The sequence below is a fragment of the Trachypithecus francoisi genome, unplaced genomic scaffold, assembly GCF_009764315.1.
Source record: "Trachypithecus francoisi isolate TF-2019V2 unplaced genomic scaffold, Tfra_2.0 Lachesis_group12, whole genome shotgun sequence".
Lineage (NCBI taxonomy): Eukaryota > Metazoa > Chordata > Mammalia > Primates > Cercopithecidae > Trachypithecus > Trachypithecus francoisi.
In genome coordinates this window covers 100,943,896-100,954,287 of record NW_022681457.1, presented here as the reverse complement: position 1 = coordinate 100,954,287, position 10,392 = coordinate 100,943,896, and positions in this window count along the sequence as shown.

The following is a 10,392-nucleotide window of genomic DNA, read 5'->3' as shown; positions in this document are numbered from 1 at the left end:
TTTCTTATGGCCTCTCAGCCGTGAATCCTGCAATGGGTAAGGGAAAGATCATCTTCTCTCCCTTACAGATGCCTGATTAATTATGTGAGGCCATGCCTTTTTTATACATGCATTTATTCAACAGACACATAGAGAAGTTTGAATAGGCTGCATCCTGTCAATCAAGGGAATAGTTTGGCAAACAGGCAGACATAATGGGATTTCCAGGAAGGAAAGTCCCTGTATATAGAGCCTGTAACTCTACGTGTCCAGATCCTTGAAAAGGAAGGAAGAAGGGAGGGCTTGAAGTGTCAGCTTTGCCGGGGTCTTACCAGCTAAGGGCTACCAAAAGGAAAACCCTGAGCTACAGCATTTGGTGGCAGTTGTGGTCCTTGTATGTGGTTAATGCCTGCTCCAGGATCCTTCTAGCGGAGATAGCTGTCACAGAACTATTAGACACCATAGTTGATCTATATTTCATTATATTAGATTTTAAGGACATACAAGCAAATATATTACCCCTGAGATTAGGCAAGAGAGGCCCTTGCTCTGGGGTTAGAGAACCCCATGTCACAAGCATACATAAAATTAATTTATTAAATAAGATAAGATAAAAGTGAAATATTAGGCTGGGCACAGTGGCTCATGCCTGTAATCCCAGCACTTTGGGAGGCTGAGGTGGGCGGATCACCTGAGGTTGGGAGTTCGAGACCAGCCTGACCAACATGGAGAAACCCCCATCTCTACTAAAAATACAAAACTAGCTGGATGTGGTGGCGCATGCCTGTAATCCCAGCTACTTGAGAGGCTAAGGCAGGAGAATCGCTTGAATCTGGGAGGCAGAGGTTGTGGTGAGCCGAGATTGAGCCATTAAACTCCAGCCTGGGCTACAAGAGTGAAACTCCATCTCCATAAAAAAGAAAAAAAAAAAGGAAATATTAGAATCAAATTACAAACAATAATTGTTAATGACACAATTATCATTCTATCTTGAAATAAATGAACACAAGAATGAAAGTTGCTAGTCTAGCTGGGTGCAGTGGCTCATGCCTATAAATCCCAGCACTTTGGGAGGCTGAGGCAGGTGGATCACCTGAGGTCAGGAGTTCAAGACCAGCCTGGTCAACATGGTGAAAACCCGTCTCTACTAAAAAAAAAAAAAAAAATTAGCTGGGCATGGTAGGTCACGCCTGTAATTCCAGCTACTCCAGAGGCTTGAACAGGAGAATCGCTTGAACCCTGAAGGCGGAGGTTGCAGTGAGCCAAGATCATGTAACTGCACTCCAGCCTGGGTGACAGAGTGAGCTCTGTCTGGAAAAAAACAAAAAAGAAAGTTGCAAGTCTAAATAAACTGAAATCTTCCAGCCATGGGTTCATAGGGGTCAAACGACTGTGTGGCTACATGTGTTACTGTACATGATATGAACATATGGGCATGTCTGCCGCTCAGTGCTGGCACAACACAACCTGTAACCCTTGACAGCCATTCTTAGGACTAACACTGTTCAGGCCTCAGGGAAATGCTTCTGCACGTCTTTTGCCCCATGACCTCGAAACAAAAGGAAACTGCATGCAAATGACATAAAAGGTTGGGGTTAATTTTGTTGTTGTGAATGTAAATTTGTCAAGGTAGAAAGAACATCTTTTATTATTTTAAGTGTTAGCTTTCTTATTTAAATATTTAGACAAATGACTATGTTGAAACAAAATCCATGGTATAAAGAAATACCTTTACTTTACTACTTTTTTTTTTTTTTTTTTTTTGAGACAGGGTCTTGCTCTGTCATTCAGACTAAAGTGCAGTGGCGCGATCAGAGCTCACGGCAGCCTCAACCTCCCAGGCTCAAGTGAATTTCCCGTCTCAGCCTTCTGAGTAGCTAGGACTATAGGTGTGCACCACCATGCCTGGCTAAATTTTTTTTTTTTTTTTTCAGACGGAGTTTTGCTCTCGTGGCCCAGGTTGGAGTGCAGTGGTGTGGTCTCGGCTCATGGCAACCTCTGCCTCCTGGGTTCAAGTGATTCTCCTGCCTCAGCCTCCTGAGTAGCTGGGAATTTATAGGCACAAGCCACCATGCCTGGCTAATTTTGTATTTTTAGTAGAGATAGGGTTTCTCCATGTTGGTCAGGTTGGTCTCGATCTCCCAACTTTAGGTGATCTGCCTGCCTCGGTCTCCCAAAGTGTTGGGATTGCAGGCATGAGCCACCACGCCCGGCCGCCTGGCTAATTTTTTATTTTTTGTAAAGACAGGGTTTGACTCTGTTGCCCAGGCTGGTCTTGAACTCTTGGACTTAAGCGATCCTCTTGCCTCAGGCTCCCAGTGTTCTGGGATTACAAGTGTGAGACACCACGCTCGGCCTACTTCTTCTTCTTCCTCATTTGTAAATACACATAACATAAAATTTACCAACTTAACCATTTATAAGTGTACAGTTTAGGCCGGGCGCGGTGGCTCAAGCCTGTAATCCCAGCACTTTGGGAGGCCGAGACGGGCGGATCATGAGGTCAGGAGATCGAGACCCTCCTGGCTAATACAGTGAAACCCCGTCTCTACTAAAAATACAAAAACTAGCCGGGCGAGGTGGCGGGCGCCTGTAGTCCCAGCTACTCGGGAGGCTGAGGCAGGAGAATGGCGTAAACCCGGGAGGCGGAGCTTGCAGTGAGCTGAGATCCGGCCACTGCACTCCAGCCTGGGCGACAGAGCGAGACTCCGCCTCAAAAAAAAAAAAAAAAAAAAATAAGTGTACAGTTTAATGATATTAAGTACATTCGTATTCTTGTGCAACCATCATCACCATCCATCTCCAGAACTCTTTTTATCCTGCAAAACTGAAGCTCTACATCCATTAAATAATAACTCTTCATTTCCCCTCCTCTCAGCCCTTGCAACCACCATTCTGCTTTCTGTCTCTTTAAATTTGACTACTCAAGAAACCTCATATAAGTGGAATCATACAGTATTTGTCATTTGTAATTGGCTTATTTCACTTAGTATAATGTCCTTAAGATTCGTTTATGTTGTATCATGTGTCAAGATTTCCTAACTTTTTAAGACTGGATAATATTCCATTGTAAGTATATTATACATTTTGCTTATCCATTCATCCATGGATGGCTACCTCCCATTTAGAGCATACTGTATTCTGAGCGCTTCCTAGCAATATGGACCCTGAAGACTAGGTTGGTGTAGCAGAGTGGCTAAGAGCAGGTTTTGGCATCAGGGTGACCCAGGTTCAAGTTCGAGGTGTGTGACTTTGGGCAAATCACTTAGCCTACCTCTTTGAACCTCAGTTTTCTCATCCATTTAATGAGGCAATACTACTAGTGACCTCAGTAGGTTGTGATGAGAATTAAATAAGATAATGCATATCAATTGTTTAGGACAGGCTAGTGCAATGGCTCATGCCTGTAATCCCAGCACTTTGGGGGCCCGAGGCAGGTGGATCACTAGAGCCTAGGAGTTCAAGACCAGCCTGGACAACATGATGAAACCCTGTCTCTACAAAAAATACAAAACTAAGCCAGGCACGGTGGCCTACACCTGTTGTCCCAGCTACTCAGGAGGCTGAGACAGGAGGATTGCTTGAGCACAGGAGATTGATGCTGCAGTGAGCCATGATCTCACCACTGCATTCCAACCTGAGTGACAGAGATCCTGTTTAAAAAACAAAAATTTTTTTTAATTGCTTAGGACAGCGTACATTACTCATGGTAAAGTGCTCGATACTTACTGTTATTATTTAATATGCAACACATTTGTAATATGCAAAAGATCATATATTTGAATTGCATCAGTAACAGTTAAAACAAAACAAAATAAAGATATACCAGTCAAAGGCAAGGAGATGGTGTAAATATTAAATCATGGTGAACTGGAATCAAGAGGTCAGACTGAACTTGAGCAAGTTACTTCACCTCCTCTTGCCTTGGAAACTGTGGGCGAATGGCGACTCCTTTGTTGCCTGCTCTTCCCAAGATTGGAAGTCATGCCATGGTGTCACCTAACAGTTTAATCAAGTGTTAAGACTATGTCAATCTGTTTTTGTTTTTGTTTTTTTTTCTGCTGTGGCAAAATCTAGGCTTTCCGGCCATGGAAGCTTGACTCATAGTCTCTTTCCAAACCCAAGCCATTGGCCACAGAACAAACATCGGCTTGCCTGAGTCAGTGGAAATTCCAGATGTTTGTAGCTCATTAACTGCCAAACTGACAGCTATGGAGGCTGTGACGAATAAATGGATCTTATTAGCTCCATGTTCCCCAGAAAAAGCTGTCCCACAGGCATGCTTTGTACAAAGGCCATACATAACACGTGATCTTTAAAAAAACCTTTTAAAATTACTTTGACTGTTTCCCGTCAAAAGAAATTCACTGCCGGGTGAGGTGGCTCACGCTTGTAATCCCAACACTTTGGGAGGCCGAGGCGGGTAGATCACCTGAGGACAGAAGATCAAGATCAGCCCAACCAACATGGTGAAATCCTGTCTGTACTAAATACAAAAAATATGCTGGGCGTGGTGGCACACGCCTGTAATCCCAGCTACTTGGGAGGCTGAGGCAGGAGAATCGCTTGAACCCAGAGGCAGAGGTTGCAGTGAGCCGAGATTGTGCCACTGCATTCCAGCCTGGGCAACAAGAGCAAAACTCTGTCTCAAAAAACAAATAAATTCACCAATGTAAATTCACCAACTCCTCTTACAGATCCAATGTCAGGAAAGCAGCTATAAACAACAAGGACGGAGAACAGTATCCTCAAAGCCAGAAGCCTGGGGCTGATTTTTAGCCTGATGGTGGGGGCATACAGGGATACATAGTTTCTAGAAGGTACTTGGTAATATGTATCAAAAGTCTTACCTATATATTTACCTTGTGACCTAGTACTTTCACCCCTAATAATTTATTTAAAGGAAATTTATTTACAGAAATGAAGATTTATTTATAGGGATATCCAACTCAGCACATAATAGCAAAAAATTGGAAATAACAGTGGAGAATAGTAAAATTAATCAAAGATGGTCATAATATAAAATATGGTTAGCAATAAATGTATATATACATAGAAACATGCTTACAATATCCTGAGTTTAAAAAGTGGAAAAAGGGGCAGGCATGGTGGCTCACAACTGTAATCTCAACACTTTGGGAGGCCGAGGTGGGTGGATCACATGAGGCCCAGGCGTTCAAGACCAGCCTGACCAATATGGAGAAATCCCATCTCTACTAAAAATACAAAAATTAGCTGGGTGTGGTGGCACACGCCTGTAATCCCAGATACTCAGGAGGCTGAGGCAGGACAAACACTTGAAACTGTGAAGTAGAGGTTGCAGTGAGCTGAGATCATGCCACTGTACTCCAGCCTGGGCAACAGAGATAGACTCTGTCTCAAAAGAAAAAGAAAAAGAAAAAAAAAAAGTGAAAAAAGGTAACAATAGAATATATACCACTGAGGCAGGAGAATCGCTTGAACCCAGAGGCAGAGAAGTTAAACAACCTGCCAAAGTCAGTCATATGCTAGAAAGCCACAGAGCTAAGGTGTGTCGCTGAGCAGGTTTTGGTGTCTATGCTCCCGCCACGACTCACACTTTCTCCTGGTATAGAAAAAAGACTGGAAGGGCATACCTTCCAAGCATTCACAATGCTTACTTCCGGGAAGTGAGATGTTGAGTGATTTCTACTTATTTTTTATCTACCTTTTCTATAATTAATGTGTTATGTAATGAGACAAAACTCCAAAGAAAATGTTTAAAATACAAGATATTTGTTGCAGAGGTGAACGAGTCTCTCTCAGCCTCAGTTTAGAACAGCAACTGTGCCTACCTTGTAAAGCTCATGGTAGGACTGAATGAAATAAAGTGAAAGCACTTGGATGATGTAGATTTAGAATATGTTAAAAAGATGTGTAGAAGATGTTAAAAATGGTAGGAGCTATTACAATACAAAGTAGAGGCTGGGCGTGGTGGTGCTGAACCTCGGATTTTCACCTGTGAAAATGCCGACAGAGGCCTGGGTGCGGTGGCTCACGCCTGTAATCCCAGCACTTTGGGAGGCCAAGTCAGGCAGATCACTTGAAGTCAGGAGTTCAAAACCAGTCTGGTCAACATGGTGAAACTCCACCTCTATTAAAAATATAAAAATTAGGCCGGGCACGGTGGCTCACACCTGTAATCCCAGCACTTTGGGAGCCTGAGGCAGGCGGATCACTTGAGGTCAGGAGTTCAAGACCAGTCTGGCCAACATGGTGAAACCCTGTCTCTACCAAAAATCTAAAAAGTTAGCCAGGCGTGGTGGCATGTGCCTGTAATCCCAGCTACTTGGGAGTCTGAGGCAGGTGAATCGCTTAAGTCTGAGAGGTGGATGAGCCGAGACTGCGCCACTGCACTCCAGCCTCGGCAACAGCACGAGACTCCTTCTCAAAAGAAAAAAAGATTAGCAGGGTAATGGCAGGCATCTGTAATCCCAGCTACTCGGGAGGCTGAGGCAGGAGAATTGCTTGAACCCAGGAGGCAGAGGTTGCAGTGAGCCGAGATCGCGCCACTGCACTCCAACTTGGGTGACAGAGCAAGACTCCATCTCAAAAAAAAAAAAAAAAAGACAAACACAGTAGCAAGTGAATCCAGAGAATGTTGTCAAGCAAACACTGTGTGGGAGCTTCAGTGGTTTCCTGTTTCCTTTGATTCTCTTTAGAGCCTCCCATTATTTCTGAGCTGGGGATGGCGTGTCTCTTCCTTATGCCACGAGTGTGAAGAGTTGGGGGACAGGCATTGTTACGGTCTTACATATAAGTAGATGGCTCTGATATACCATTATTTTGGGGGGAGTGAGCACGGGGTGTTTCAGATTTCCTCTTCCTATCAACGCAGGTAGCAGTCTCAGCCTGTTTCATCAGTTCCTTTCAAGATCGCTGCCCGTCTCTCCGTTCAGCCAGCTTCTGGCCTGGGGACTGAGGCCAAGACCCTTGAATGGGCCAAGAATTAGACGACTCGGATCAACAAACTAGCAAGGAACCCCATGGCCGAGCCTGGGAGTCCACCTGTGTGAAAATCACTTTTAAAAGCTAATCTAAACAACTCTGGGTGCTCAGGAGCTGGTTTCTGACTTCTTGGGGTTATGTGGTGTTATCACCAACTTTGAGAATTACATAGGACAAGGGGGTCTCCTTCATAAATATGTCTCCACACCAGGGGACTGCCCTTAGCAAAACTGAAAGCAGCGATTCTCAACTAGAGTGAGACATTGGAATCAGCTGGATTGGAATAGCCGCACCCCCGTGCTCAAAGATTCTGATTCTGGGATGGGGTCTGGGCATCAGAATTCTTTAAGGGTCTTGAAGGCTGGACCCCTGGATCAGCATTGACAGGAGGAGTGGGAGTTCAGCATTGACTTCCTGTGCCCTGTTTAGTAATGAGATCAAAATGGTTGCAATGGTTAAGAACAGATTTGACACTTCTCAGGAACCTCTGAGCAAGCAGGGAGGCAGCAGATGCTTCCCCAGGAAGTGAATTCATGGTATGGGGAGGGGTGTGTGTTTTGCAATCAGTTTGGCAACCAGATGAGAACTCTGAGGCACATCGAAACAGTGGGCAGGTGTTCCATTTCATTCTTCTGGCAGGTTCTAAGAATTTGCTTGCTTCTTCAAACCGAATTAAGTCCTGAGCTGACAGACCTGCAAACATTCCAAGTTGACCATCTGATTTCATATATGAGCATGAAGGAGAAAGAGAACTAAACCAGCTTTTGTTTTGAAATGGACTCACTAGGGCGGGGGTTGAGTTGGGGGATAATATTAAAGTACCTAACATTTTTAGCATGTTCTGTGTATTTATTTTTGAGACAGGGTCTCGCTCTGTTGCCCAGGCTGGAGTATAGTGGAGTATGGTGGTGTATATATATGGCTCACTGCAGTCTCAATATCCTGGGCTCAAAGAATGCTCCCACTTTAGCCTCCCAAGTAGCTGGGACCACAGGGGCACACCACCTCCCACTCCCAGCTAATTTCTGTATTTTTTGTACAGATGGGGTTTTACCATGTTGCCCAGGCTGATCCTGAACTCCTAGGCTCAAGTGATCCTCCCGCCTCTGCCTCCCAAAGTGCTGGCATTACAGGAATATTCTAAATCTACATCATAAAAGTGCTTTTACACTCATTATTTCATTGGCTCCTACCATGAGCTCTACAAGACAGGGAGGATTGCTATTCTACAGATGAAGAAACTGAGAATCAGCCTGAAGGCCAGTCGATTCTACTATGACTTATTCCAAAGCCATGGCAAACCTGGGTGATTTCTCTAACCACTCTGGCACTGGTGCGGTTGTATGCCTCAGCCTACAACTTGTCTCTCACCCAAAGCTGGGCTTTCAGAAACACTTTTTTTTCTTTTTTTCTTTTTGAGACAGAGTTCTGCTCTTGTTGCCCAAGCTGCAGCGCAATGGCGCGATCTGGGCTCACGGCAACCTCTGCCTCCCAGGGTCAAGCAATTCTCCTGCCTCAGCCTCCCGAGTAGCTGGGATTATAGGCACGCGCCAACATGCCCAGCTAATTTTTTGTATTTTTAGTAGAAACGGGGTTTCACCATGTTAGCCAGGCTGATCTCCAACTCCTGACCTCAGGTGATCCGCCCGCCTTGGCCTCCCAAAGTGTTGGGATTACAGGCGTGAGCCACTGTGCCTGGCCCAGAAACACTTGCTTTTTGCTCCACCTGTACTTACAGATTAGGTAGATAATGTTTTCCTAATGATTTCGTTGATTTTGGTTGCCACTGATACGTAGCTCAAAACAGATTCTCCAGTGAAAAAATTTCTGTAAGTTGTGAGAGTCTCCCTCATTTTCTACTTTATTCGCAGGGTCCAGTCACAATGTTTGTTACCTGCACCTCCTGAGTGAGGTTAGCAGGCTGATTTTGGCATTGCCTGTCCTTGACTCTCAGGGGAAGAAGGGAGGGAATAAATCTCCCAGACACCAGTTTCCCTCTCTGATAAATTGTAAAGGAAACAGCTTTTGGGTTCCTTTAGGGCCAGGATGGAGCCTCCTTCACTGTTGTATCCCCAGGGCCTGGCATAGTGCCTGGCACAAAGTAGGCACCAGATAAATCTTTGCTAAATAGTTTCTATTAAACATCCATGTATTTATTATGCATTTGGCTTCCAGTCTAGGTGAGCTATATCCTGAGAGCTGTTGGTTGGCATCAACATTTTCCTATTTGAACTGATAACTGCTAATAGGATTGTGCTGGAGGAGCTGAGTTTAAAGACCACATGGGTCTGGCAGAAGCTGTGTCAGATATCCCAAAAAGGGTATTATTTTAACTTCTCCTCTCTAGTTCTGAGCTGTTGAGGGCACTTGGTAAATACTAATGAATGATGAGGCTGGAGCTAGCCTGAGACTGTGCTGGGAGTCTGGGATGCGGTAAAAGCTTTAACAATGCTTTCCCCGAGGGCATCTCGACTCTGACCTTCTGGCAAAGAAACTGGTTCTGCCAGATGGTAGGATGGAGACTTTTTGCTGCCTCAACAGCCCCGGCAGCCCAGTCAACAGTCAGTCAGTGTCTGCTCTGGGCAAAACACCTTTTAGGTGCTGGGGAGCACAGATGCTACAGGAAAACTGCAGCCTGGGCTCTTGAATCCCAGTGCCTGGCTTTCAACGCGAAACTGTCTGAACCTCAGATTTTTCATCTGTACAGTGGGGATGAAAACAACTCCTACCCCACAACATTATTGTGAGGATTAAATGAAATAAGAAAAAAAAATTTAGCACAGGGTAGGGGGCAGAGTAAGGATATACTGTGTGTGTTTATACATTTCCAATGTTATGTGTACATTTATGCAGATAAAATTCAGAGTGGCTGAAGAGATGAATTGTTTTTTATTTTTTTTAATTTTTTATTTTTTTGAGACAGTGTCTTACCCTCATCCAGGAGTGTAGTGGTATGATTGCAGTTCACTGCAGCCTGTACTTCCTGGGCTCAGGTGATTCTCCCACCTTAGTCTCTCAGGTAGCTGGGACTACAGGTGTGTGCCACCATGCCCAGCTAATTGTATATTTGTAGAGATGGGGTTTCGCCATGTTGCCCAGGCTGGTCTCAAATTCCCAAGCTCAAGTGATCCTCCTGCCTCGGCCTCCCAAATTGCTGAGATTACAGGTGTGAGCCATGCCCTGCCATGAAAAGAGTAATTGTAGATTACAATGGCTTTGAATGATTTTCTAAACGTTTAGAGTTTAAATTTTATTCTGTATTACAATCTGGAGCCACGGAATTTTTTGTTTGTTTTTTAAAGTGACACCATTAAAAATTCATTAAATACAGCTGACTATTATCTGGCTAGACGTCTAAGCAAACTTCTTGAATGTTTGGAAAAACAGATTACCCTTTCACTGAGACACCTGTTGGTTTACCACATACTTCTTCTTCTTTTTTTTTTT